General features: G+C 45.7%; 1 protein-coding gene across 2 annotated transcripts in view; it reads left to right on the top strand.

Moving 5' to 3' along the window:
* The first annotated feature begins 492 nt into the window (after window positions 1-492).
* Window positions 493-27048, top strand: part of LOC146830511 (uncharacterized) — a 146092-nt gene continuing 119536 nt past the window's right edge. For both annotated transcript variants that reach the window (XR_014961432.1, XM_085604710.1), the window contains exon 1: window positions 493-834. The gene's annotated coding sequence lies outside the window, so the exon portion shown is untranslated. The remainder of the gene's footprint in view (window positions 835-27048) is intronic.

The raw sequence follows: 27048 nt of genomic DNA on the forward strand, positions 1-27048 counted from the left end.
TGCGTGAGATTATCGCTGGGTTTCCAGCGATAATCTCACGTTAGGTAGTTAGCGCTAGGATTTTTATCGCTGAGGAGATAAGCGTTGCTAAGAGCACGCTATCTCAGCGATAAAAATCCACGCTAGCCGGCGACAATTATCCTCACGCTAAGAGCGCTGAGCGATAATTATCGCCGGGTGTTGCTGATATGCCCCTTCATCTCCTTTCAGCTGTGCGCTGTAAAGCCTCGCGCGAAAAGCTCTGCTTCGGCGTAAAGTCGGGAAACATGAATCCGAGTTTAAGAAATATGAACACTGGCCAGCTACTGTGCTCTGTGTGAGAGCGTTCATTCCCTCTCATTACCCTACACACAGGTGTTCCGACCCAGACCTATTGTTGGTATCCTCTGACTTAATTGTCAAACTCCATTGAAACTTCTGTCGTTTCCATAGAGATATCTCCATGGCTCGCCCAGCCCTCCAGGGCGGGTATTGCCGCGCCTTTGATTACACAGGAACCTGTTATGTCAGTGTCTGTGACTGCACCCAGAACCCGAGCCTGCAGGTACAAAAGTCACGGCGGTTCCTTAGTTAGTGCGCCTCCGATGACTTTAATGAGCTAGATTCTCAGAAACTAAGCAAGGGAACTGGGAATTGGGTCGAGCACTTTAAAGTCTCGCTCCGGAGTTGGGACAAATGTCGCCCGATTATATGCCCTCAAAATTGTTTGGCAACAAGGCGTCAGAGCTCAACATACCCGGAAGTGTTCGGTGTCGCCTGTGGCAGAACAAGCCCCAGTTCATGGACAGAGCGCTTTTCTAGGCCTGCCGCGGTGAGAATTCTGCTAAAAAACAGGTACAGAGTTAAACGTATTCTTTGCTTTGGAGACGTTACCTGTTATTGATGCAATGCAAGTGTTTTGTCTGCGTTGCGGAGAAATGCATACAATTTTACAGCTTAGCAGGGATAATGCGCTCTGTTTTAACAAAGAGGCTGTCGTCTGTCGCCGTACTAGTCTAGGAAAATAAATTAAAAGAAATAAAAAGAGGAGATAACTCGGGATCTTTCCAGGACTAGGACAATAGGGGGCAGATTATCAAGAAACGGCGTTAAAATTATCGCCGCTTTAGCAGCAGAAAACTGCCGCTAAAGCGGCGATAATGGGCTTGATAATATGACGCAGAGAATTCCCATAGAAGCCCATGTTCTGGTGTCAACATGGGCTTCTATGGGAATTGCAAATGCGGCGGTAATTTTTTATCTCCTGCTTGTAAATATGCCCCTCAGTGTCAAGTACCTTCCCCACTATTGGGTTACTTTGCGTTTGGTTGCACTGAATGTGACTGGCCTGTGGTTGCCTAGCACAATTACCTTGTGGGTTAAGTATGAGTTGTAAATTGTGCGGGCGCTTTGTCTGGGATGCGTAGGTATCTGAAATTAATCCAGCAGATAATGGGAAGCCAGCTGGAGTTAGTGCAAAGAGGCTGTTGCAAGCCTTGTGCTTGCATCTTGGACTCCATGATTGCAGGCCAGGCAGCCGTTCTATATTCTGAAGAATAGTTCATCTAATAATTAAAGTCACTGGTGGACAAAGGTATGGAGAGTTCTTTTAAAGTGGCTGGGAGAGAAAGGGTGAATGGACTCCGATCTTAATGTTTTTTTCTTTCTCATGGTCTGGCGCTGTCGCCATACAATTATGTGAGCATCTCTGGAGAGGGGTTTTGGCTCCACCCACACGTTGGGAGGCAAGAGTACATGTTTTGATTGGGCTGCCGTTGGGTGGTTCCACAAAAATTCTTTTTCTCAGTAGTGGCTGGTGTCAGAGAAATGTGGTGTGACAGCGTGGGGGGGGGGGGGGTGGCTGTAACTAAATAAACAATAAAAAAAATATCTGCCGGTCTTCTGCTCGCCGCTCTTCTGCTCCTCTGGGCACGGGCTGAAGCTCGCATACTCCCCTGCGGCCAATCCAGATGCAGCTGGGTTGGAGAGATGTCAGTGTGCATGACGGTTTGGTCATCCTAAAAAGGCCAGCTAAACTGTCATGGGCACTGTCAGCAGTGTCCACCACTCCTCCTCCCCCGCTGCAATGCTATGGCCCCACCCCTCCAAGACTCGACTACAGGATGAAAAATAAAATGATCATCACTTTATTTTTCGTTTGCCTCTGCGGGCGGGCGAGTGCGAAACTCCTCCGCCGTAGCAGAGGATCCGCTGTTGCTTTTTCTCCAGGTCCAGGCAGCTGTGATCATTTTGTTTATTTATCTAGCTGCCCAAGCTTGAACTTTCAGAGGCACATGCATGACAATGGAATGCTATTAAAATGTCTTAGATTAGTAGATAATTTAAGTTGTTTTCGTCTGGCAGCAGCACCGATGGGAGAAGGGCTGTCATTAACCTTCATTGATTTTTAGGTCTGGCTTGACAGTGTAACTGTCGCTGTACCTTTTAACCTGCACCAATATTATTCTACAGGTCTTTGCTACCACAGAAATACATATCTATTCCCATGCTATTTACATGTAATGCTTCACATTACCATACAACATTAATTCAAAGCCAGACCTATTGGCACTGCCAATGTTTGTTTGAACTTATTTCTGACCTCTGCTAATCTACATTGAAGGCGGGTATGAGTTTTTTTGAGTGATACTAAATAGCACTTGCCCTGCACCTGTGCAAATAAAGGTGGTTTGTATGAGAAAGCAGAGTTTCAATTACACATTGTTTACTTGTGCACACAATGAAGATAAAGTCTCTTGCGGGGAATTATGTGGCAAGCAGCAAACATTTCCAGAGAGTAAGTTAGATGCCCTGGTGAGCAGGCTCGTCTCCGACTGAATCCTTTCGGGATTTACAGCCTTACAGGATGAGGGAGGCTCGCACGCACATGCGTCTGCTTGTGCTGCTCAGAAGGGCGGGCAGAGTCCTAAGCAGTGCACAAAAGCACTAATTGACTCCTGTAGGCAGAGGGTATTATGAGTGGTCACTGCTCCTCTAAATCCAGTCCCCACATTCTTCCATACCAGAATCAAGTGTAGTCTTGCCTAACAGCACCCATGTAGTCCCTTGGTCAAACACATCACCCACTCTCCAGTGACACCCAATACGCAAACTGTGTATGATCTTCCTTCACTGTCCACAGGATACTGGAGCCAAGGGGGGTAGCCCAGCCCAGCCTTGGCCAGCCCCGGACGAGAGCCCGGCGTCGCCCGTGCGCGTCCCGCGACGCGTGAGGGCGCACACGACTTTATGCGCCACCAGGCGCGTTGGTGTGGGCGTGGGCAGCGGGGCTTCTGGGAGATGTAGTTTTCCCCACTCGGCGGCCGCGCGGGAATGACAGCAGCAGCGGAGGCGGGGGAAACAAAGGGCAACAAACAGTCAGGGCAGCGAGGGTCGTGCAGGTACTTCCAAGATCCACGGAAAAAATGCCAGTAAGTAACAAGCAGTCACCCGCTCCTCCGTAGAGCTCCCACGACTTTATGCGCCACCAGGCGCGTTGGTGTGGGCGTGGGCAGCGGGGCTTCTGGGAGATGTAGTTTCCCCCACTCGGCGGCCGCGCGGGAATGACAGCAGCAGCAGCAGCAGCAGCAGCAGCGGCGGCGGGGGGAAACAAAGGGCAACAAACAGTCAGGGCAGCGAGGGTCGTGCAGGTACTTCCAAGATCCAGGGAAAAAATGCCAGTGAGTAACAAGCAGTCACCCGCTCCTCCGTAGAGCTCTCACGACCTTATGCGCCACCAGGCGCGTTGGTGTGGGCGTGGGCAGCGGGGCTTCTGGGAGATGTAGTTTCCCCCACTCGGCGGCCGCACGGGAATGACAGCAGCAGCGGCGGCGGGGGGAAACAAAGGGCAACAAACAGTCAGGGCAGCGAGGGTCGTGCAGGTACTTCCAAGATCCAGGGAAAAAATGCCAGTAAGTAACAAGCAGTCACTCTAGGTACTTAGAGAAACAGATACCTATTGCCAGAGTGTACATGTTTTTACCAAAGACTTGTAAACTTGTCACACTCCGTCAGTGAGGCACACACACACGCCTGTGGCACAAGACTGCTTCTCTCCTGTCTGAGATAGTATTGCGCGTTGTGGGCGACACAAGAGAAACATTGCAAGGGCAGGCTGCAGTGCCGTAACCAAACTTGAGAGGACCCACCCCTGCAAAGTACATGGAGTCCCCCCCCCCTTCGTGGCCTATCACCTAGCACTTTTGCTGAGGGCCCCCCTGGAGTTCGCCCCAGCCCCACCCTCAGCCGCGGGGGCTTATGTTACGCCAGCGGCAGGCTGTGGGTAGACGCTCAACAAAATGAGGTGAATATGGTGGTAAAAGTGGTGTCAGCGGAAGCTTACAGCAAACAAAAAAGACAAAATGAGAGTGTGCTTGTGCCACCGTCAGACATCTGCGTTTGCAATGCCAGGGACGGCTCTAGGCTCATGGTGCCCCTGTGCAGGGAGCATAGGTAGGAGGCCCCGGAAGAGGGGGTCCGGGCGGGGCGGAGCTCAGGAAGGTGTTTTTAATAAAACGTCCAGAAAAGGCTTTAGATGACCAGTACCTGCGGCTGCTCCTACCCTTCTGAATTTGTCTCAGAACGATAACATTTAGGATGAGGAGGGCATTGTGACCCACAACGTGAGGGACTGGCACAGACGGCTGCAGGGCCATGACAGGGGGGCCCCAGACCCACAGCCCCCCCACAGAGAAAGAATATGTGGCTCTTTGCCCGGAAACAGTAATATCGATATCATATCGAATATGGTGTCTTACGCATGGCCATGTCTGTTGCAGACACTTCATAGCCGCCTTGTGACACAAGCGTTTAACTTTTGCCAAAATCTGCCGCTGCGTTTTGCCAGCTTTCGCTGTTTCCACCAGGCACCACGTAGAGGTAGCAGCAATACCCAGCTTTTTTTTTTATTTGTTTGTTTTTTATGTTATTTTTTTTTACTTTTTCTTTTACTTTTTGTGTTTTGCTGTTTGCTATCTCTTCTATATTGTTTCCACTTTTCCATTTTCCTTCTTTCGTTATCTTACCATCTGTTTTTTTCATTTCTGCATACTTAGTGAGTAGCAACATAGCGAGTCTGATTAAAACCATGGAAAACATCTTGCGTACTTCTTTATGAGAGGAAGTCAACTTTGCGAGCCTTCTGCGCTGCAAATTCCCTGATAATCTGTCTGTAATCCAGAGATCTAGCAATGTCATGTTCAATTGATAACAGGGCCAAATGATTCAGTCTCTCTTCAGTCATTGATGTCCTCAAACAATTTTTAATCAATTTCAGTTTTGAAAAAATTCTTTCCCCTGAAACCACTGTAACTGGGATTGTCAACGCAATGCGTAAAGCCACTGCAAGATTTGGAACTGCAGTGTTCAGTTTGTTTTCATAAATGAATTGTAATGTTTCCAAAGCTGTTGCATTATTTGGCACCAAGGAGGAGAACATTCGCAGCTCGGTATGTAAATCTCCGGGATCAACATCTGAGTCAGAACTGTCGGTTAACACGATGCTTAAATCTGCACAGCTTTTCATCAATTCATTATCGTTCATGCTAGCAATTTTCCCCCAGTCGTGAAGGAATCCAAAGAAATCATAGTGATGTTTCATCTGAGTGAACCTTTCAGTCATGGACATAATTGCTTGATCCATCAAGACGTTGAAGAACTCAATGCGATATTTCTCTTTTGGTTCTAAGATTCCCTCATCACGACTCTCGTATTGAAATTGTCTCCTAATCGTTCTTCATCGCAAACTTGTAGATGCAGGAAAACTTATCTCATCTGAGCTCATCTCCATTTCTACCGCCAACTCCTTAGCTGAAACTTGTGCAGATTTGAAACCACTCTCCTTATACGTTTCCAGAAACTGGACAGTCTTTTCAAGGCATTTCAATGCAATGTCAAGTTGCATATCCTTACTTTGCATGATTTTGCTAACGAGATTTATTTGCTGCAAAAGGTCATACCAAATCACCAGCGATTCTAGAAATGCATAACTCCTTAATTGCTTAGCCAACCCGGCTGCCTCAGTTCTGGCCTTTGGGTCATCCGCTTCCTCTGATACTTCAACCACGGCGTCATAAACGGCGGCCACTTGGAAACGGACGGCCTTGACGCTATCAATACGGCATTCCCATCGAGTTTCGGATATGGGCTTTACTGTCAGATCTTTAACGTGCTCAATGAATATTTGCCATCTCTGTGTTGAGGCAGAAAACAGTATGTAAATTTGATGCAAGATTCCAAAAAGAGTTACAGCGTGAGTGGATGATTTCGCCATATCACTAAGTACTAAATTCAAGCTATGGCAACCGCATGGAACATAGAACGGTCTTGGATTCATGTCAAGTAAACGTTTCTGAACACCACTCTTGCAGCCTCTCATACTTGCCCCATTATCATACCCTTGGCCTCTGTAAGTTTGAAATGGCAATTGCAATGCCTGCAGCTTTTGCAAACATGCTTCTGTGAGACCAGCACCTGTGCTGCTTTCAACAGGCAAGGATCCAACGAAAAATTCACTTATTTCGACCGGCATCGTTTCCACGTTCACAATTCGAAGGACCATCGTCCTTTGCTCCTGATGACTTGCATCAGGTGTGCAATCCAAAATGACAGACAAATATTTACTCTTTTGTATTTTTGCAATAATGTTTTTCAAAACTGAAGCTCCCATAAGATTAATTATTTCATTTTGAATATTCTTGCCCAAGTAATGGTCATGGATTTCAGCGCATTTAATGCTACGCACATGCTCATGCATATATGGGTCATACTTGGCTAGCAGCTCAACCAGACCTAGAAAATTGCCATTGTTGTGTTTGAACAAAGTATCAGTTTTACCACGAAAAGCCAAACTTCGTTCTGCTAGAAAATGAACAATGGACATGATCCTTTCCAAGACCTTGCCCCAACGATCACTTTCCACTTGCAGTAACTTCTGCTGTTCTTTATCTAGTGTCTGTCCTTGTTTTAACCTTCTTTCTAATTCAACCCAGGCACTGACGGCGCGCATGTGTTTTGAAAAGGATTCATGATCAAACAGACAACTGTGCATGTGTGCCCAGTCGTCATTTCCATCATTAGTAAATTTTATCCCTGCGTCAGAAAACAAATTAAAGCAAAAACAGAATACTGCATTATTGTTTTTTGAATAGACAAGCCAGCGCCTATCTATAATTTCACCATTCCTTAATTTCCGTGCGAACATGGTAACAGAAAAACGACGTTTACTTTTTGAGTGCTCATCAATTGGATACTTTGTTTTAGAATCTGGGTCTCTGGAGGAACCCCTTTCAACAAGAAAAACACGTTGCGCGTCCGTAAGAGAGTTCGGCCACAAAGCAGGATCCCTCCAATCACATAAATCATATTCAGAACACGGGTCTGTAACATGGTCTTGCTCTTTGGCTTCCTTTTCAATACCAGCATCATCCGTCTGTAAACTCTGAACCTCCTTCAGAATGCCAGATGTTGATGGACCGATGAATGATGTTTCAGTTTCTCTGTCTGAGGGTCTTTTGTAATAATCCTCATCCTGAGTTGGTAATTAATGCATGTTTGTATCAATTTCAGAGTCACCTTGTTCATTTTCATTGGTCTGCTCATGAGTATCATTCTGCTCATGGATATCATAATTTTTGTGTTCTTCTTTATGGTCGTCAGCGCCTGTTTTACCTGGTGCATCAGCAGTACTCTGGCCAGAGGATTCTCCATCTTTAGGTTTCCCTTGGGGGATAAAGTTCAGGATTGCTCCTTCCTGTGACGCTACGAAAGCCTGCTGAGCCACCTTTCTCTTTCGTTTCGAATAACCAGATTTGTGTACTCGAATTCTCTTCATTTTGCTTGCAATGCAGCGGGCGAGGCTAGCAGTGGCAGCTGCTGAAAGATTTTGATGTGTCATTTTTATTTTCTTGCCAAAACAACAGTTGATGGACAGAATGCAGAACAATGTCATACATTCACCCCAGTACAGAGATCTGGGCCTAAATCCATCGTTTTTTTGCTCACCACACCACCCCAGTTCAGACATGGCCATATGCAAATCAGCCTTGACCCTGTGCCTCATGGGAACAGTCCTGCCCGAACTGCCAAGCCATGTCTTCCCTGGACCGGAATCAAGCGTCCTAGGACCGGTTTCTGGAAACCGGTCCCAGGATGCTTGTTTCCGGTCCAGGGAAGACATGGCTTGGCAGTTCGGGCTGGACTTTTCCCATGAGGCACAGGGTCAGACTGATTTGCATATGGCCATGTCTGAACTGGGGTGGCGGAGTGAGCTAAAGAATGGTGATGGATTAAACCCAGATCAGTTGACTGGGGGTGAGTGTTTGATTTGCTCAAACGCTCCGTCCATCATCCCCTTTTGTATCGATTTTTATTTTCTTGACAGGATTCTTCTGTGGCAGATGTCTTGTGATGGACCACATACCCAAGCTGTAAATTTTCCCCAAACACAACAATCTTCAATAAAACAAAGATTTAAAGGTTGACTTAAACACAATTTTCAAGACACAAAAAAATACTCAACCTCCCAACATAAAACCACAAATTACCAAATCCAAGGATATTTCCTAAAGGAATTAGGACTCTGATAGGTCACGTATGCAAAAACTGACTGTAGGATATGCAGGCAAATGAAAAACGTGGAGTTAGAATAGTAATTTTGACCTCCCTGTGTTTGCCACGCCCACTGCTGCCCTGAGGACGCAGTTCAGGATCAGTAATGTGATGAGCGAGTAGTGAGCAGCAGCAGGCCATATCTAATATATACGGCTCTGTGCTGCTTTCTCACCCTTGTGCAGTGCAGTAACTTTTGTTGCTGTGCTGCATTGCGATAAAGAAAATCTGCCCCTTGGTGTGCATGCCTGGCCTGCCCAATCTAGCCTTAACCCTAGCACTCTCAGGCAGTTGGTGGCAATTAATTAAAAAAAAATACTCTTTGGGATTTCCTTACTTCACTTCTACCTTCACCCTCTCTCTTAACATGACTCTAGTTCTACTTCTCCATGTACCTTGAACCTCCCTCTCTATGCATCTCACATGTGTCTACCTGACCTCTCAATATCTCGACTTCATCTTTTTCTACCCTTTTCATGGCCTAGCCTGTCTCTATTTGCATCTGTGCCTGCATCCATAATTATCTCTCTCGACCTCTGCTCTACCTCTACTCTTTCTACCTCATTCCTCTATACACCTCATTATTTTTTCCCTAAGACCTACCTGAATTTTTCCTCAATCTACTTCTCTTCTCACACAACCTTTTATTTATCTTTATTGCATCTCTGTCTCTACTACCCTACCTATGTCTCTCAGCTTTCCCTACCTCACCACTCCTCGCAACTCTATTTGTTTTCTCCCTCTACTTCCCGGCTTTCTCACCTGCACTCTTTCACTTGTCGTAAATAAATTATTACGAGTTTCAGAATCTCTAGATATCAATATAATTATGCATGAAGCAAGAGGCTGAGTCCGTGGTATCAGGTTCAAAAGGGCTTTATTCAAATAACTCGAGTTATAGGGAGAATAGTTCCATCACCACAAGGGATCAGGACCAGGATTCTCAAAAAGGTATTCTCAAACTTTATTCACAGAGTACAGTATATATATGTTTGTAATAATATACGTAAGCAAGAGTGCTTCAGGCGGAGCAAGAGAGAATGAGATAAGAGCATGTGGGTGTGTAAGTAGGCGTGAAGGTGGGCGTCCACTCGATGATAATAGGTAAGTGTCATAGGTGGGTGGATGCCTAGAGGGGGTTGCGTGATCAGCTGGAACTTTACTGGAATTTTGCCTTACTTGTGCTCAACTCGACCATGACGTGTAACTGACGTGTGAAAGGGTTGCTATGCAACCAGGGAGTCTGGAGTCTAGAAGTGAGGCCTTCAGTGTCAGGGCGACCAGCACATTTTGTATTATCGGGTATCTAAGTCTGGAGCAGGGACTGATTCGTGACATAGGTTGCCCATCACCAAGGGCCAATGTGGCATTTATTTCTTCGTTTACTGCTGAAGTCTTGCACGGGGGCTATGGGCTTTTCACTGACGTGAGCTTTGTAATCACACAAAAAGAGACAGAAAGGCTAGGCTTTCTCCTTTGCAGATGGGTCATGTTTATCCCTCCTTCTCCAGGCAGGAATGTGGTTTCGGTAGGAGTAAGCAGATAACCGTGCTCAATACTGTCTCGAACAGGGCCCCTTTGGCTGAGGCCCAAGTGTGCAAGGCCAAGGATACGCAGCTACAGCTTTCAGAGCGTTCAGAGGCCTGAAGCCTCTTTTCGGCTCTGGCTGGGCCACAATAATGGAAATGCGGGAAAACATGATGCAAAACGTGTAGGCCTCAGAGCAGATTTGTCGTTTCTCTCATGGGAGACTGGATTATGGCAGGCCACGTTATAGCATAAGCATCATGATAGACAGGCCATGGAGGGGAAATACATAGGTGACATGTATGTGCACATGAGTGTGGGGGAACACACGGGGACACATAGGCCTCATGATATTTTATTTTCCTCATTCCCTCCTTGTCCCCTAGTGGACCCTTATGTCATATCTATTCTCATTAGACAGTCAATCTGTTCTTGCAGCATTATTTTTCCATTTTCAATGCTTTGTAAATGGGGATGTGGGACACATGCAGTAGCACACAGGCCGCTAATGGCCGGGCCACACTGCAGACATAGGCAACAACTGAATATCATCAGTAGTATTAGTCCACAGACCGTCAACACTTTCCATCCCCATGCTGATATTATTTCCCAGAGCCAACTGGACCAAGTCCACGTGCCTGGGTCTTGGTGGATGTTTTGGGCAATCTTGTGGAGTCTTGTTATTGCTTTGTATACAGACGGTGCATTATTAGGTATGAAAACGCAACAGCTGGAACCGATGACCCTACAGGCCCCGCCCCTATCCGCTAGGATGACGTCAAGAACAAGACGATTCTGAAGTACGACCATTCTCATAGCAGACTCTTCCTGGGTCAAGTTCCCCAGGGCTGATGCAGTCTCATTAGCAACTGTTTCTAGAATCCTTGTTAGTCTGCGGATAAGTTTACTATTCTGGACGGGACCTATGAAGAAAAATAATCCTTTGTTGAAATCTGTATATTGCTCCCAAGCTGTTTCAGTCTGGTCGATGCCAGAGGCATCGAGCCCTCGTCTGTGCCTGATAAGTGCTAGTTGTAGATTTTGATGATAGTTCGATGGGGCCAAGAAAACGGGTGGTAGGAGAAATGATATATAGCACGTCCCACCCCAGTCTAAGGGCAGTTGTACATAGGCTGTCTGGCCACAAATAAAGTAGGTGTGTCGTGATGCTCTGAAGTAAGACTTTCCTTTGTCTTTGAACACTAGTATAGTGTTACACTCGCTGTGCCCCAAATGTACAGAGCCTTCTTTTCTGACACACAAGTTCCCTTTTACTGGCAGGACTGTGATTGAGGATGGACCTAAATTGTGTATGGGCTTGACATTCAACACTATAAAGTCAAGGGTCGCATTTCCTTGCAGATACTCTTCATTCTCTAGATCGGTACCTTTCCTTTGGGGAAGACCTTCTTCATCTGGGAAACATGCTTTATTCATGACTTTGTTCAAGTTACCCCATACCCAGTCACCTCTACACTCCTTATCTTTACATTCTTTGGCATCACCGTTGATGGATGTCATTAAGGCAAACCATGCTCCGCAAGAACCATTATGGGAGAATGGAAAAGGGAAAAGAGGCAACACTCCCTTCACCTTCTGATACGGGGGAAGTCGGCCACAGACCCAGCAGTCTGTAGCATTGCTAGTCTGATGTGAATGGTGCAGCATCTGAATAAAAGTATTGTTGCGTAAGGCAAGTCGATATGACATCTCATGGGATGGCAGATCACTAAATGTGTGCTTTATGGTATCATTGGTAGAGTGTAAGAGTGAGGCAATAGGAGGAAAAATAGCATGTAGTATTAAGCTGATACATATCATCGTGATGCACAGAAGAAATAGAAATATCAAAGTCACTATACATCTACCACGTAATATTTTACAGTATTTGCTTTTCATCTTGCTCTTTTTCTCATCCGCGGTATCCAAGATCTTATGCGAGCCAGAATACATGTTCAACCGCTTCACCACCTAGTGGACTTAATTGATCAAACGGGTTCTGACTTGTTAGATCTAAGTTTGGTTTTGTACTCCTGCTGGGGAGTCTCCTCTAGTAAAGGGGGCTCAAAGTCTGAAGTCTTTATGTCTTTTTTAAACGAATCGTTATTCCCAAAGTAGCGTTTACAATGATGAAGATGAACCCATCCTTTCCGTCCTTCGACTTTAACAGAGGTCCTCGTAGTTAATAATACCAGTTTAGGCGTCTTCCACCTTGGCTCAAGAGGGCTCGTTCTGTCAAAGTTCCTTATGAGAACATAGTCCCCAGGAGCGAGGGAATGTTCCTGGACCTGGGTGTTGTCAGGGAAGGCGGCAGCAACCTGCGAACGACAAGAGAGTAGTGCAGACATCAAGGAAGCCAGGTAATCTGTCAGCATGTTACTATCAACATCAGTGATCTTTTTAGGCATTGGAGTGCCCCACATATTCGGTGGTCTACCAAAGACCACTTCATAGGGAGATAAGCCTGTTCTAGAATGGGCTACCATTCGCATGTAAAAGAGGGCAACCGGCAGGGCTACCATCCAATCCACACCTTTGTCTGCGCAAATCTTTGCTATTTTTATCTTTAAGGTCTGATTATGTCTTTCTACCAGGCCTGCTGCCTCAGGATGTCGTACACAATGGAACTTCCAGGTATACCCTAACAGAAGGGACACTTGTTTCATGAGTTCAGAGGAGAAAGGCTGACCGTTGTCGGAATATACGACACGCGGTAATCCATAACGTGGGAAAAACTCTCGCACCAGTTGTCTGGCGGTAGTTACAGCAGTATAATCAGGGACTGGATAGGCCTCTGTCCATCTTGATAGGGAACATACTACTACTAGGACATATTTGTAACCTCTGCATCTGTCCATTTGGATATAATCCATTTGAAGGACTTCAAAAGGATGGTCAGGCGGATGGAAACCACCTTGTTCCATTGGAATGCCTTTACCTGGATTGAATTGGCAACAGATCATACATGTTCTGACCTTTTGTTTCGCTGCTGCATGCAGGTGCTTGTTGAACCATATATTCTGTAAGCTGTCTAGCATTGCTCTCTCTCCTAAGTGTGCAGGACTATGTGCGGTATTTATGATCACTTATACCATTGAATCAGGAAGAAACCATGTTTCTTTGCCCTTAGTCATCCAACCCTGATCGGTCAGTACCCCTCCTTGTTCCGACCATTTCTTTAATTCGTCTAGAGTAGCATGTGTCTGAATGTCTTGTACGTCCTTGGAAGGATCCCTAACTGTCATGGCTTTGGACCTTAATGGTACCTGTGATTTCGTCATGTCTAGTGGGGTCTGAGCTGTCTGTTTAGCTGTCCGGTCTGCCAGATCATTGCCTTGAGAAATGGTATCTGTGGCTTTAGTATGTGCTTTGCATTTCAGGATAGCTATGGCTGTTGGTAAATGTATCGCTTCCAGAAGGGCGTGAATAAGGGGGCCATGCTGTATCTTGGCCCCGTGAGAAGTCAAGAAACCTCTTTCCCTCCATAGGACGCCGAAGTCATGAACTACCCCATATGCGTATTGTGAATCAGTGTAAATGTTTACTCTCAGGTGCTTAGCTCTTATGCATGCTTGTGTCAGAGCGATGAGCTCTGCTGCTTGTGCTGACAGTATGTCTATTCTTTTAGTCTCTATGATTTCAGTAGCAGTGGTCACTGCATATGCTGCCACTAATTCTCCCGCCCCCGTCCTCATACATGAACCGTCAACATAGAGTGTTAGGTCAGGGTCTGGGAGTGCAACATCTGTCAAGTCTTGTCTTGGTTTAGTCACGGTATGTATTACTTCAACACAGTCATGTGGGGAAACGTTTTCTGTACTGGAGGGCAAAAGAGTAGCAGGATTCAGTATGTTGCATCGTCTGATCTCTATGTGTGGTTGAAATAACGTCAGCTCATAACCTGTCAGTCTCGCTACAGTCAGGTGTTGTGTTTGTGTTCGGTTCAAGAGAACCTCTACTGCGTGTGGTACTTGTACTGTCAGGGGGTGGCCCAGCACTATTGAGTCACTTTGTCTTATGGCTAAGGCTGTTGCTGCAACAGATTTTAGGCACGCAGGCAAAGCCTGTGCTACTGGGTCCAATGTACTAGAGAAATAAGCACAGGGCTTGTGTTTTCCTGCATGATCTTGTGTTAGGACAGATAGTGCTGTTCCGTCCCGCTCTGTCACAAAAAGCATAAAAGATTTGTTGTAATCAGGGATCGCTAAAACTGGTGCTTGACATAAAGCTCTTTTTAATTCTTCAAATGCCACAGTGTGTTCTTGTGTCCAAGGGAGGACTTTAGTAGAAGCTACCTCCTGTGTCGTCAACTGTATTAGGGACTTGGCTATGTGAGCATACTGGGGAATCCACTGCCTGCAATATGAAGTGAGGCCAATGAATGCACGTACCTCCTTTTGTGTCTTGGGCTGTGAAAGGCCAGAAATCAATTGAATACGTTCTGGTGTCAGTCGCCTACCCTCCTTGGATAGCAAGTGCCCAAGGTACGCCACTTGCTGTTCACAGAATTGTAACTTCGAAGGGGACACCTTGTGCCCCTTGTCAGCCAGGAAATGTAAAACAGTGAGCGATGCACTTTCACAGTCAGTTTCCGATCGTGCGGTAATGAGAATGTCATCTACATACTGTATCAGTGCTGTAGTGGTAGGCATATGAATACTGTCTAGTTGTCTTTTGAGCGCCTGACTGTAGATGCTAGGACTTTCCGTGAAGCCCTGTGGTGCTCTTGTGAATCTGAAGCTGCGGCCTTTTAAACTGAAACCGAAAAGATATTGGCTGTCCGGATGTATTGGGATACTGAAAAAGGCGTTCTTCAGATCGATAACTGTAAAGAACGTAGCCTTCGCATCAATGGCAGTCAATAATGAAGAAATGTCCGGGACCACAGGGTACTGTGGCACCACACATTTGTTTAATTCTCGCAGGTCCACAACTAATCTATAGACAGGTGATGCATTGGGATCAGTTCTTTTAAGAATAGGAAGAACAGGTGAATTGCATATGTTTGACTCTGTCTCTATCACCACCCCTTGTGCGATGAGTTCATCGATAATTTTCAGCAACCCTACTTCAGCTTCAGGTGGAATTTTATAATGTCGAATCCGTGGCAGCACCACTCCTTCCTTGAGGCTGACCTGGTATGGTGTAATGTTCATGAAACCTACGTCAGTCGGGCCTTGTGCCCATAGGTGCTGTGGTACATTTTGAAGCCTGATGTCAACATCTTTCATAACAAAATGTCCCTTGAAATCACGTAAATACAGTCGCACTCCTTCTGGCGAGCAACAGATAACTGCTCCCAGTTCCTTTAATGTTTTTATGCCAAGTAAGTTTTCTGGACATGATTTAGTAAGCAGTAAGTCTGTTGTATGTATTAGTGGACCAACTCCTAAAGAGACTGGTTCTGAAACCTCATTGATAATAGGCTTTCCTGAAAAGCCCAGGGATATACTCTTTGAGCCCGAGAGGGGTGCCCCTGGAACCTCAGAATGACTGATGGTAGTTCTACTTGCCCCGGTGTCAATCAAAAACGTTTTATTCTTTCCTAGTAAACGTGCATGCACATAGGGACCCGCTTGGTCCACAGGAACTGGAATAAGGGGCAAGTCGAATTCCCTCTCTGGGCTTTTTCACGAATATGCTTGGTATTCTGGATAGTTAGTCTGAGCGTGCTCATACATTTGTGCTGTGGCGTGGGCTGGTGCAGGTGCATGGACAGGCGGCGGCGGTGGTGGAAATGTATCTGATGTCTGATGTGTGTAATTTTCTTTGGGAGGATAAGATCGTGGCTTTGTTTTACCTATTGCTATATTGTGTTTCAGGACCGCACATTCATTTACGAAGTGGCCTGGCTTCTTGCAATAATTACAGGTCCCAGTATTTTGTTTCGTGCTATTCTTGTTTGTTTTTGTGTTTGCCGGTGTCGATTGGGCCACCAGCATCTTCATCTTTGTGTCTCTCATGCGTCTCTTATCCTGTTCGTGTTCCTCTCTAATTCTGTTCTGGTGGTATTGTAACATCTGTAACATTTGTGAAGGGCTGTTTGCTTGCCAAGTACTCTCAACCTTTAGTACCCTATACTTTACTTCTGGTAGTGAATTTTCTACTAGTTTGCTCACGAAAAGATGGGGATATGAATCACTACCGGGCTTAAGACCACTATTGATAGTGAAACATTTCTCGAACCTAGAGTAAAAATCGCTAGTGTCTTCGTCTTGTTTCTGTTTACAGGCCGAAATAGCATCCCAGTCTTCCTTCTTGGTAATTAGTAATCTGGGCAAAACTTGTACAAGGAGTTCAGGTAGGTCTTTAGCTCGAGGACCCAGACCAACCCCCGGGCCTCTTCCCACCTCCTCCCTTTCCAACAGATCCCAACTGAGCCTTTTGTCTCCCACCTCCCAGTCCTGTCCTTTCAGTTTCTCGTAAATACCAGCAGGCAATAGTACCTTTAATAACTTTAGAATGTCAGCATATGTATATTCTCCTAAGCGAAGAATGTCCTTTAGCTCTCGGTGAAAACCCCCCGGGTCTTTATCATGGGATGGTAACATTTTCTTCATTTCCAGTATCTCTAATTTCGACAAGGGGGTGTAGACATACACCCGTTGCAGGTCATTGTTTGCATCCTTTACAGGATGAACCTCTCGTAGGGGGTTCAGCTTGTCGTACGACTGTTCCTTAACCTGGGGAGGAGCGGGAAGCAGGGATCTAGTCACGTATACTATATACTTGTGTCGCTGATCCAGAATGACATTAATCAATTCAGTACCCATGTTCATCCACCTGTCTGGTATGATGTCGTCCAGCAACTTATACAATAGACCAGGACCAGAATATTGACTCTCATATAACGTGATCAAATGTTGGACCATGTAAACACCAGCTATGCGCTGTTCGTTTGGTGGGAGGCTCAAGAACGTTTGGGCTACGATATCATTATTATATATATCATATTGGGATATCCACAGGGTGGCTGATCGTGCTAATTCATTTTCGGTCGGGGTGAGGGGCTGATCGTTACCCAGCCATTTATTCACCGCTTTTTCGGTGATCTGGAACAAACTTTCAAGGGAATATCTTTCCTTTATGGCAGTTCCCTGTTTACAGTGATTGAGGCCCTTGGGCCTTTCGAATCGCCGGGCACGGCCCACATAATGTATTCTGTCTTTGTCCCCTGCTTCGTCATCAGATGATAACTCAGCTGTTTCGTTCGGGCTTCCTTCGTGTGATGCTATTATTGCCTTTCGGATTTTGGTCAACATGTTGTCTGTTTGGCCTGATTTATCATGCTGACCGGCATCTATGCGATCACTCCAACCAATATAACAACGGTCTACGTCACCATCACCTTCGTCTTTTTCCCTGATCAGACAATTAATTAGGAAGCGAAGGATATAGTTCTTAATAATTACCTTTCTATTTTGTACGGCTTCTGCTATACACTCAGGACCTTCCCCTGTTCTTATGAATGTGTAGATTTTCTTTAGATGTTTATCCATATCTGGTAATTTTTCCAAATCTGCGACTGCTCGTCTAAGCCGTAATGAAAACACGAGCATTCTGCCCTTTCCTGGATCTGGGTCATATATACATTCGGAGATTGCTACTTTTACTGTCGGCCCCCCTCCAGATGTTGCCCCGGATCCTCCCTCCCCGCCGTCCTCGAGCTCCTGGAGCTGTTCTTGCGTTGGGGGTGCAGGGAATATTCCGTCCACGTATGATGGTGGGGGTTCCTCTAGGTAGTTGTTAATGAACGTGTCGGATGCTGTTTGTTTTATTTTTCGGGGTACTGGCGGTGGCACTCTAACTAGTTTTTCTACTGGGGCCACTTTTGCTAGTTCCTCTGAAAGGACGGGATAAATACCAGCAACGGCAGTATTTCTTTCTCTTTCAGCCTGCTCTCTTTTTACCCGCTCCCCTTCTTCCTGTAATTTTTCTTCTTTGGCTTTTTCGGACTCCTGTCTACTTCTCTCTGCTTTGTGGAACTCTTTCTCTGTTCTTCTATGTGATTCCTTGCGCCATAACTCAATGGCATCCTTCTGAGCAGGTCTAGATTTTCTCTTCCATATCTCTTCCTCTACCTTCATGATGCATTCCGCATCCCACGTTCCCGTAATGGGCCATTTATACTTCGTCTCTAAATCTTTCGTGTAATCCACCCAAAGTTCTAAAAACAACACGGCATCTAAACCATGCTTACAGTACATGAAATGTCCAGGTGTGTCTCTAGGCGGAATGTTAACTGGTTCCTCCAGTACACCTTTCCTGGTACCTATCTTACGCAGTTTCGAAAATAACGGCATGTTGGAATGTAACCGAAAACAAAAATCACAATGAACAAAAAAAAACCAAAATCACAATGCAACAAACTTACACACAAACCTGACCCATTCAAACCTAACTGAACCTAACTTAAGACGATAACATTCATACAGTTATATCGGTGCACCTGAAAACTTGGCCTCTAAATCTGGAAACATTAATTCTTGAACGCATGCTCTTGAACATACCGGTCTCACAAGTGAGACACGTCTTTACCGTGTTCATTAAATGAACCCGTCATGATTGCAACCCCCATGAGAAACTCACCGGGAAGCAGAACTTGAACTTGAACTTGAAGGCCTCGGATACTTGACGCTGCGCAGGGAATGGCGTATCTTAGGTGGATCTCTAGAAACCTCGGACACAGCTCTCTCGCAGGTGGGCTCTGGGTCGGGACGATCCGCAATCCTCACCGCCTCGTATGGATGCCTGGTCGCAGTCCGTCTCCTTCGTCGGCCTGAGGGAGTTGGCGGGAAAACCCGCGTCGTGTACACTCGAAGTCCGTCACGGCTGTGGAAGGGGGCAAAACTGGACCTTCATCTCCGGCGCATGGGGAAGGAGATTTGTCCCTATTCGGGCGCCATTATGTCGTAAATAAATTATTACGAGTTTCAGAATTTCTAGATATCAATATAATTATGCATGAAGCAAGAGGCTGAGTCCGTGGTATCAGGTTCAAAAGGGCTTTATTCAAATAACTCGAGTTATAGGGAGAATAGTTCCATCACCACAAGGGATCAGGACCAGGATTCTCAAAAAGGTATTCTCAAACTTTATTCACAGAGTACAGTATATATATGTTTGTAATAATATACGTAAGCAAGAGTGCTTCAGGCGGAGCAAGAGAGAATGAGATAAGAGCATGTGGGTGTGTAAGTAGGCGTGAAGGTGGGCGTCCACTCGATGATAATAGGTAAGTGTCATAGGTGGGTGGATGCCTAGAGGGGGTTGCGTGATCAGCTGGAACTTTACTGGAACTTTGCCTTACTTGTGCTCAACTCGACCATGACGTGTAACTGACGTGTGAAAGGGTTGCTATGCAACCGGGGAGTCTGGAGTCTAGAAGTGAGGCCTTCAGTGTCAGGGCGACCAGCACATTTTGTATTATCGGGTATCTAAGTCTGGAGCAGGGACTGATTCGTGACATAGGTTGCCCATCACCAAGGGCCAATGTGGCATTTATTTCTTCGTTTACTGCTGAAGTCTTGCACGGGGGCTATGGGCTTTTCACTGACGTGAGCTTTGTAATCACACAAAAAGAGACAGAAAGGCTAGGCTTTCTCCTTTGCAGATGGGTCATGTTTATCCCTCCTTCTCCAGGCAGGAATGTGGTTTCGGTAGGAGTAAGCAGATAACCGTGCTCAATACTGTCTCGAACAGGGCCCCTTTGGCTGAGGCCCAAGTGTGCAAGGCCAAGGATACGCAGCTACAGCTTTCAGAGCGTTCAGAGGCCTGAAGCCTCTTTTCGGCTCTGGCTGGGCCACAATAATGGAAATGCGGGAAAACATGATGCAAAACGTGTAGGCCTCAGAGCAGATTTGTCGTTTCTCTCATGAGAGACTGGATTATGGCAGGCCACGTTATAGCATAAGCATCATGATAGACAGGCCATGGAGGGGAAATACATAGGTGACATGTATGTGCACATGAGTGTGGGGGAACACACGGGGACACATAGGCCTCATGATATTTTATTTTCCTCACACTACCTAACCTCTCAACTTGCCTCTCCACTAGTTCACTACCTACCCTACTACTCCGGATGCTTCGCAAGTTCCTTCCTTTGCTATCGGAGGAACATAGGAAGATCACGGTGCAGGCGATGATAGGCTCGAGAATAGATTATTCCAACGTTCTCTATCTCGGCCTGCCAGAATACCTGCTTCAACGACTACAGGTCGTTCAGAATTCGGCAGCACGTGCTATTTTTGGACTACCTCGCCGTGCCAGAGCCTCGGGCCTTTTGGAAGCTCTGCATTGGCTTCCTGTCCGGAAGCGGATAGTTTTTAAATCTCTCACCCTGGCACACAAAGCCTTGTACAGATCTGGAGCAAAATACCTCCAGGAAAGGTTGTCCTTTTACCGTCCGGCCAGATCGCTCAGGTCTGAAGCCTTGTTTTTTGCTGTAGTGCCCCGCGCGAAGAGAGCTCGCATCGGTGGCCGCTCCTTTAAATGTTTAGCGCCTCAGCTGTGGAATAAATTGCCTGTGTCCCTGCGTAGCACCCCAAACTTGTTGGCCTTTAGGAAGGGGCTTAAAACTTGGCTTTTCACTTCTTAGTTTCAGGTCCTATCAGGTTTCCTCTTTTTATGTTTCTGTTCTTTTTCCCTGTTGTGTTTCTGCGATTAGTGTGCAATCCAAAGCGTCGGGACACTCTTTCGAGTAGCCGTACGCTATACAAAAACCTGCATAACATAACATAACATAACCCTCTTCACTTCACCTTTCCCTTGTTATACATCTGTTCCCTTTCCTTCAACTCTCTATCTTACTCCCTTTTCACTACCTCTGCTCTTTTTTTCTCTATCAACCCTTCTCTCTTTTTCTCTATTTCTTCCACAAACACATCTCTCTCTCTCTCTGGACCGCCTCTATTTCAGCTCCCGCCTCCACCTGAACTCTCTCACAATCTTTCTTTATTGATCTATTTCACCATCTCTTCAACTATCAAGGCGCTACCTGTGATAAACAGCACCACTTTTTCTCTGTACCTCTCTACCTCACATCTCTCAATATACCATAATTGACTGAATCTCTCTCGCGACCATGTCCGTCTCTTTATCACTCTGTTCCTACATCTCTTTCGGCCCAGAAACTGCATTTTGTTTCAGGGGTTCAGGGATCGATTCGAAAATGTCTTTGATGAATTAATGCCCGCCTGGGCCTAACCTGGGCTGCCTGGTGAACTGTGCAGTGCACTGTGCAGACCCCTCCTGAGAAGCTGTCTCGGGACTCGACTCTCGACTCTGCAGTCTGTCCGTGTCCGTCTGTGGTGAAAATGGAAAATTAAGTGCTAAACTACTTTCTACGTTCACCAGAGGAGAAAAACTATATATATGTCCAACTTCAGTAATGCTTTTTGAAAGGCAAACAAATGATTGCATTTAATTATTTTTTACTTATTCCAGGTGAAAAACAACTTCTGCACGTTTATAAAGGTAGCACTAAATGCAATTTTCTTTTACTGCTTTGGCTAGAAATCTCAAATGAAAACGGAGCTGTCCTACAGTAGCTATTTACAAAGGCACCGAGGGCACATTTATGTTTTTTAATTGGACTGCCACTGGCAACAATTTTCAGATAGTTTCACCCAACAAAACGTTTGAGAAAATAAAGAACAAGCGTGGGAGGCGGAAAATAAATGCAATATTTATGACATGTTCATAAAAAAAGTCACAAAATCAAATAACCTGCTGAGTTCGGAGAAAAGTCATAAGTCATAATGTCCTGCTATGAAGGGAAAGTTTTAGCCTTTTTCACCTCGGTACTTCCGATGCAGATGCCCTTTTAGTCTAGAAATGTAAAACGACATTTACTATGGTCCACCGTCTATACCTCGATATTCGCTCTTCTACACGGGAATGCAGATGATTACAACAAAGCTCCATGTATAGGGAAGCAGAAACAGCAAGGACTCATGGCAATTGCAGAATCTACCAGACATCAGCAGTGATGACGACACACATAAGGTATTTACACAACAACCAAAGAAAAATTCTGAAAATTATGCACCAGATAATGCATTGTGTGCCAGGGGGTGACATCTGAAAAACCTACACATTTGAGATATATGGCTGGAATGGAAACATACACGCCTCTAAGAATCCTAAATCAAATGAACCACCATGTAGTGGCGAAGTACTAGTCTTCACTTTGTGAACCGAATCAAAACTGATAAGGTGGCCCCTCTGGAATCAAAGGATGACACACCTGTCCCTTTACATCCCTTTTCTTAAGTGGTCGTAACTTCTGATCACCTGCGTCCTCTGGATACGCGGGCAGCGATGTAGTAAATAAGGGTTCGTTTTTTTACCCAGGCACACCAGGAAACCTGCAAAAGAAACGAATTTCCGCAACCTCAGCACGTGACGCACTACTCATGTTTACCTACTGTTTACCAAAAACCTATCATGCTTCCCTTTCTTCCCTTTTTCACCTAAAATGTTTTTTTCTTTGTATTCAAAAAATTGTAATACTCACTGAGACACACCTTCCTACCACAGTTTGCAATGTGTGACAGCTAGATGGCACGCGTCGTAACGTTCCGAGTCCGACCACCAGAAAGAATGCAGACTGACATACGCCATGCCGCACGCGGGAAGCAGTTTGAGGAGGTTGAGTCTGCGCAGATCACTCTATCCTCAGCTTCCGACGTCTGCCAGCCGCAACGCCCGCCTTGGTGAGATCATTGAAACACCCCGGCGCCACTTACTGCCAATCAGGAACGAGGAACACAGGTGCGGGAAGGGTTGGGTGGGGGGGGGGGGGTGTGGTGACGGTCAGGGTGTTTGCAGGTTAGTGGAAGCCGGAGGCCGCCAAATCCCTGCCAGGGGCCGCCACGAATATGTATTGTATCCGATTCCTCGTGGCGGCCCCTGGGGTTTGGCGGCCCTGTGGAGGTGCACAGCTTGCACATGCCTAAGGCCACCCCTGGCAATGCTGTGAGGGATTACTAGTGAGAGAATTCCAATAAAAAGGAGATTTGAATATGGACATAGTGGTCAGGTGGCTACAGTGCATGTCATTGCCTAAATGGAGTGGTTAAACTCTAATCTTGACTTCACCACTGTGATTGAATTGTGTAATCTTGTGTAAACCGCTACATCATACCTCTGCCCCCTGATTCTCCTTTACTCGATCCTCATTCCCATAGACATCTTCAGTCGGTAGGAATCTTGAGCCACTATGGGGCAAGCTTTTCTTCATTGGATCATTTAACTAGTACTTAGATGAAGAGAACTGTGAACGTAGTACACACTATAAACACACTGCCTTTAGCCCCTAGAACAGTGGGTGACATTAATACCCTAATTAGTTGTGCTCCTTGCATTGATTTAGGGAGGATGAAATGCTAAGTCAGTCCTACAAGGTTTGAACGTGTGCGCAGAAGTTCTGTAAACTGGAGCTCAGCCCACTGAACAATCTGCGCTTTATGATGTTCATGACCGGGACTGGACCAGCAGGAGGGGTTTTTAGGCTCTTTCAGCGTGACAAAGAGGGAAGCTTGGCCCAAGGTGCACGTAGACCCTCACATGGCTTTCTCCGCACCACGCAGGGACAGCCTGCATAGTGGATTCCTTAACCAGACTACTTAGCCAACCAGATGTCGACCTCGAAGCAGAGGAACCAGGATCGAGTCGTGGCAGGGACGTTCAACATCCTGTGAATCTGGGCCAATCACATAATCTCCCTCTGCCTCACAACAATTAATTCGTCTGTCTGTAACGGAACTGGTGCGCATGAAAAGCGCGCTGACACCTTCGGGTCGACTTCGCCCTATATAAAACTGCAACAAAACATAAAAACAACTGAAAAGTGCCTTTATGTTTTTTCATTATGTGTAAGAACAATTTTGTGTTGTGTGTAGTATTAACTTGAGCTCTGGTAGACAGCTCCACGGTCAAGACAGATCTAACAAGAATACAACAGAGAACAGCATAACCTTGGTAAATGGGCCCTACACCAGAAACGCTTCAGAAGCCCTTCACTGTAGGAGCTCAGTGAGCAGTGGTTTCCTGCTAGAACTGCCAAATGTTAAGGTAACCGTACACAGTGACCAAATCCCTGCCTACTGCAAACTATATCCATCCCCTCTTGGCCTAGAACATGTTAAATATTTACTGTAACACCCTATGCCTAAATCCCTGTGTGCATTTAAAGTTGGCTGCCTTGTTTTCAAAACCCTGCATGGTGTCAGCCCAAAATTTATATCCAGACTTGTTCAGAAACATTTACCTGGCCGTAGCTTACGCTCCGCCCACAAGAATCTTCTAACCATTCCGTCCTACAAACGGAAACGAATAGGTGGCTGCAGGTTTGCAGTATTGGCACCCAGCTACTGGAACTTCTGGAGCCAACTCTTTCCTTAGACATAAGAACCTGCACTGAACTTTCTAGATTCCGTAGGCTTCTTAAGGCTTGGCTCTTTACCCAAGCTTATAACTAGATTTTGCAGACAACTAAAATATACGGGGGTTCAGCAATACCTTAAGTTCAGCGCCAAGAAACCAATCGGTGTATGTGCGCTTTATAAGAAATTTTAACATAACTTAACATACAGTTAAACTTTAGGCTCTGTGGGGGTATTGTTATTTGCACCGTAAATATTTAATGCTAGTAAAATCTTATTATTTTCGGAATATCTTTCGGTCATTACTATTTTTATCTCATAATTGTTTTGCAATTGATGACCAATTTCCCAACTCCCTTCCACCTGTACAGGATTCTGCTCTTGGCTCAACTACACTATGAGCACGCAAGGCATGCAGAAGACTAGTGTAAAAACCTGTTTTGTGTTTTGTGAGTAAAGTGCTTTGTTGCCTTCTCTACCTGTGAGAAACCAGCACTTTTTGCAGTGCCCCCATTTTGACTACCAGATGCTGGTTTTCTGTCTCTGATTGTTTCTTGTGCCCTGCTAATCATGCCCAGGACCAGTGCTCTGATTAAAAGGTGTATGGTAATTAGGTGCAATTACAATTAGTACTGACAACATACCTGCAAGTAGGTTTAGAGGCTCAGCAGATTTAATGCACTTAAGTGTGCACTGCTGTGTTACCTGCTGTCATTTTAAGTCAGCCCTGCTTTGCAGGCTGCTTTTAAAATTATATGCAAATTCAACTTTGGAATTCAGGGTACTTCCAAAGGCTTAAACGACTTTAATTGTACATAAAAGTCACCCCTTAGATCTCCCCAAGGTGTCCCAGGGGATTGGTGCTGTGTAACTATAACCAGGGACATTATACAAATATTTTATATGCCCTGGCGAGGGAAAAACTGGCAATTTCATTTTTTGTCATTGTAGTACATTATCTCCATAGTGCTAACCTGGGAGGGCTTTATTTATCTTTATTAAAGTATAACTATTGACAGGAGTGAGCTAAAATAATACTTGAAAGTATGAACATGCTAGTTGCAATAAATCTAGCAACTTGCCAAGGCTGGATTTATTATAAATATTACAGAAAAAAGTTATAGAGCTTGCTTTTCTGATGTGCCTGAGTTCAGCCTTGTAGCAGTCTCTTCTGATTGGTCAGCCTTCGACAGACTGAGCCAAGTCTTGGTTGGGTGTGAAGTGGCTGTGCTGAGATAAAGGAGACATCTCGTGGTAGGAGATCTGCAGCTGCGGAGTAAAATGCAAGAAGGGGGCTGGTTAGCCAAACTTGTCTTTAAAGGCAGAAAGACAATAAGGACAGGAACCAGGACCACTCCCACTTAATGCACCCCTAGCCAGATGAAAACCCCTGTAATTGATTTAGCAGAGAGGTTAGAAGGTAAGTGTTAGGGAAAGATAGCCACACCTGTAGGTTGGGTTGGCCAGACCTTGAGCTTTAGGAGATATTTTCTCAATTTTGGATTTTCAAAAGGCCCAGTGCTTTCTGGAACAATAATGTGCCATCCTTCAGGGGAAGTGGTCATCATTGAGGGTGGCACCTTGCACCTCATTGGTTAGTGGTGCCCCCTCTGGTTGCCAGCACAGAAGCCTGGATAAATATGGGAGAGTTACTCAGCAACTCAGATCCCTGCCTGGAAATATCAAGAGAAGAGGGACTGCCCTGCTGAATCCCTGGTCTACACTGCAAGAGGACTGCACTCATAAGGACTGCATCTGCTGCATACTTTGGACTTCACAAAAAAGGATTAAGGAGTGGACTCCCTGAAACCAACAGGTACAAAAGAGCTTCAAGAAGTCACCTGCATCAATTTCATCAAGACAAGCCCAGATAAGCAGCTTCACTTGGACTTTAAAGGATTTGACAAAGTGCATTGTGGGACTTGTAGTCCCAAACCTTCAAGAGGCAAACCAGAGCTTCTGGACCCTTGGCTGGTGATTTGGATCCTCAAAGACCTAAAAGAAACATATGGAGAAGAAGGACTGCCCTGCCAGACTCTTGGATTGCAGAAGAGAGGACTGCATTCATAAGGACTGAACTTGCTGCACTCACAAGGCTTCACAACAAAAGGTCTACGCCTGTCTTTAAGGATGAGGAATGGACTCTCTGATCAGCAACAGGTAGAAAAGTGCTCCTTCCCTGAGGAGGCATAGGATTTTGACGCATTCCCAGGTCTATCACTAATGGTACATCTGGGAATGTGCCAAATTACATGGGTGGATGTGCGAGGAACACCCACGTTCCACCCATGTAATGCCTCCCTATGGCAGAGTAAAGCAAGGCAGCGATTTGCGCTGCCTTGAGTTACTCCACATTTACCAAGCCACGCAAGGTGGCCTCCCGTGGCTTCATCCACTTGTGTGGCTCAAGGTTGATGCAAACCCATGACAACTATGGGCCTATTTTAAATACCGAATCGTAAACTGTGAATCGGTATGAGTTGCTAATCGTAACAGCTGCACTAGCAGCAAGAGATGACCTCACCCCATTTCAGCAAGCACATTT

Source organism: Triturus cristatus, chromosome 5_1, assembly GCF_964204655.1.
Source record: "Triturus cristatus chromosome 5_1, aTriCri1.1, whole genome shotgun sequence".
NCBI classification, from domain to species: domain Eukaryota; kingdom Metazoa; phylum Chordata; class Amphibia; order Caudata; family Salamandridae; genus Triturus; species Triturus cristatus.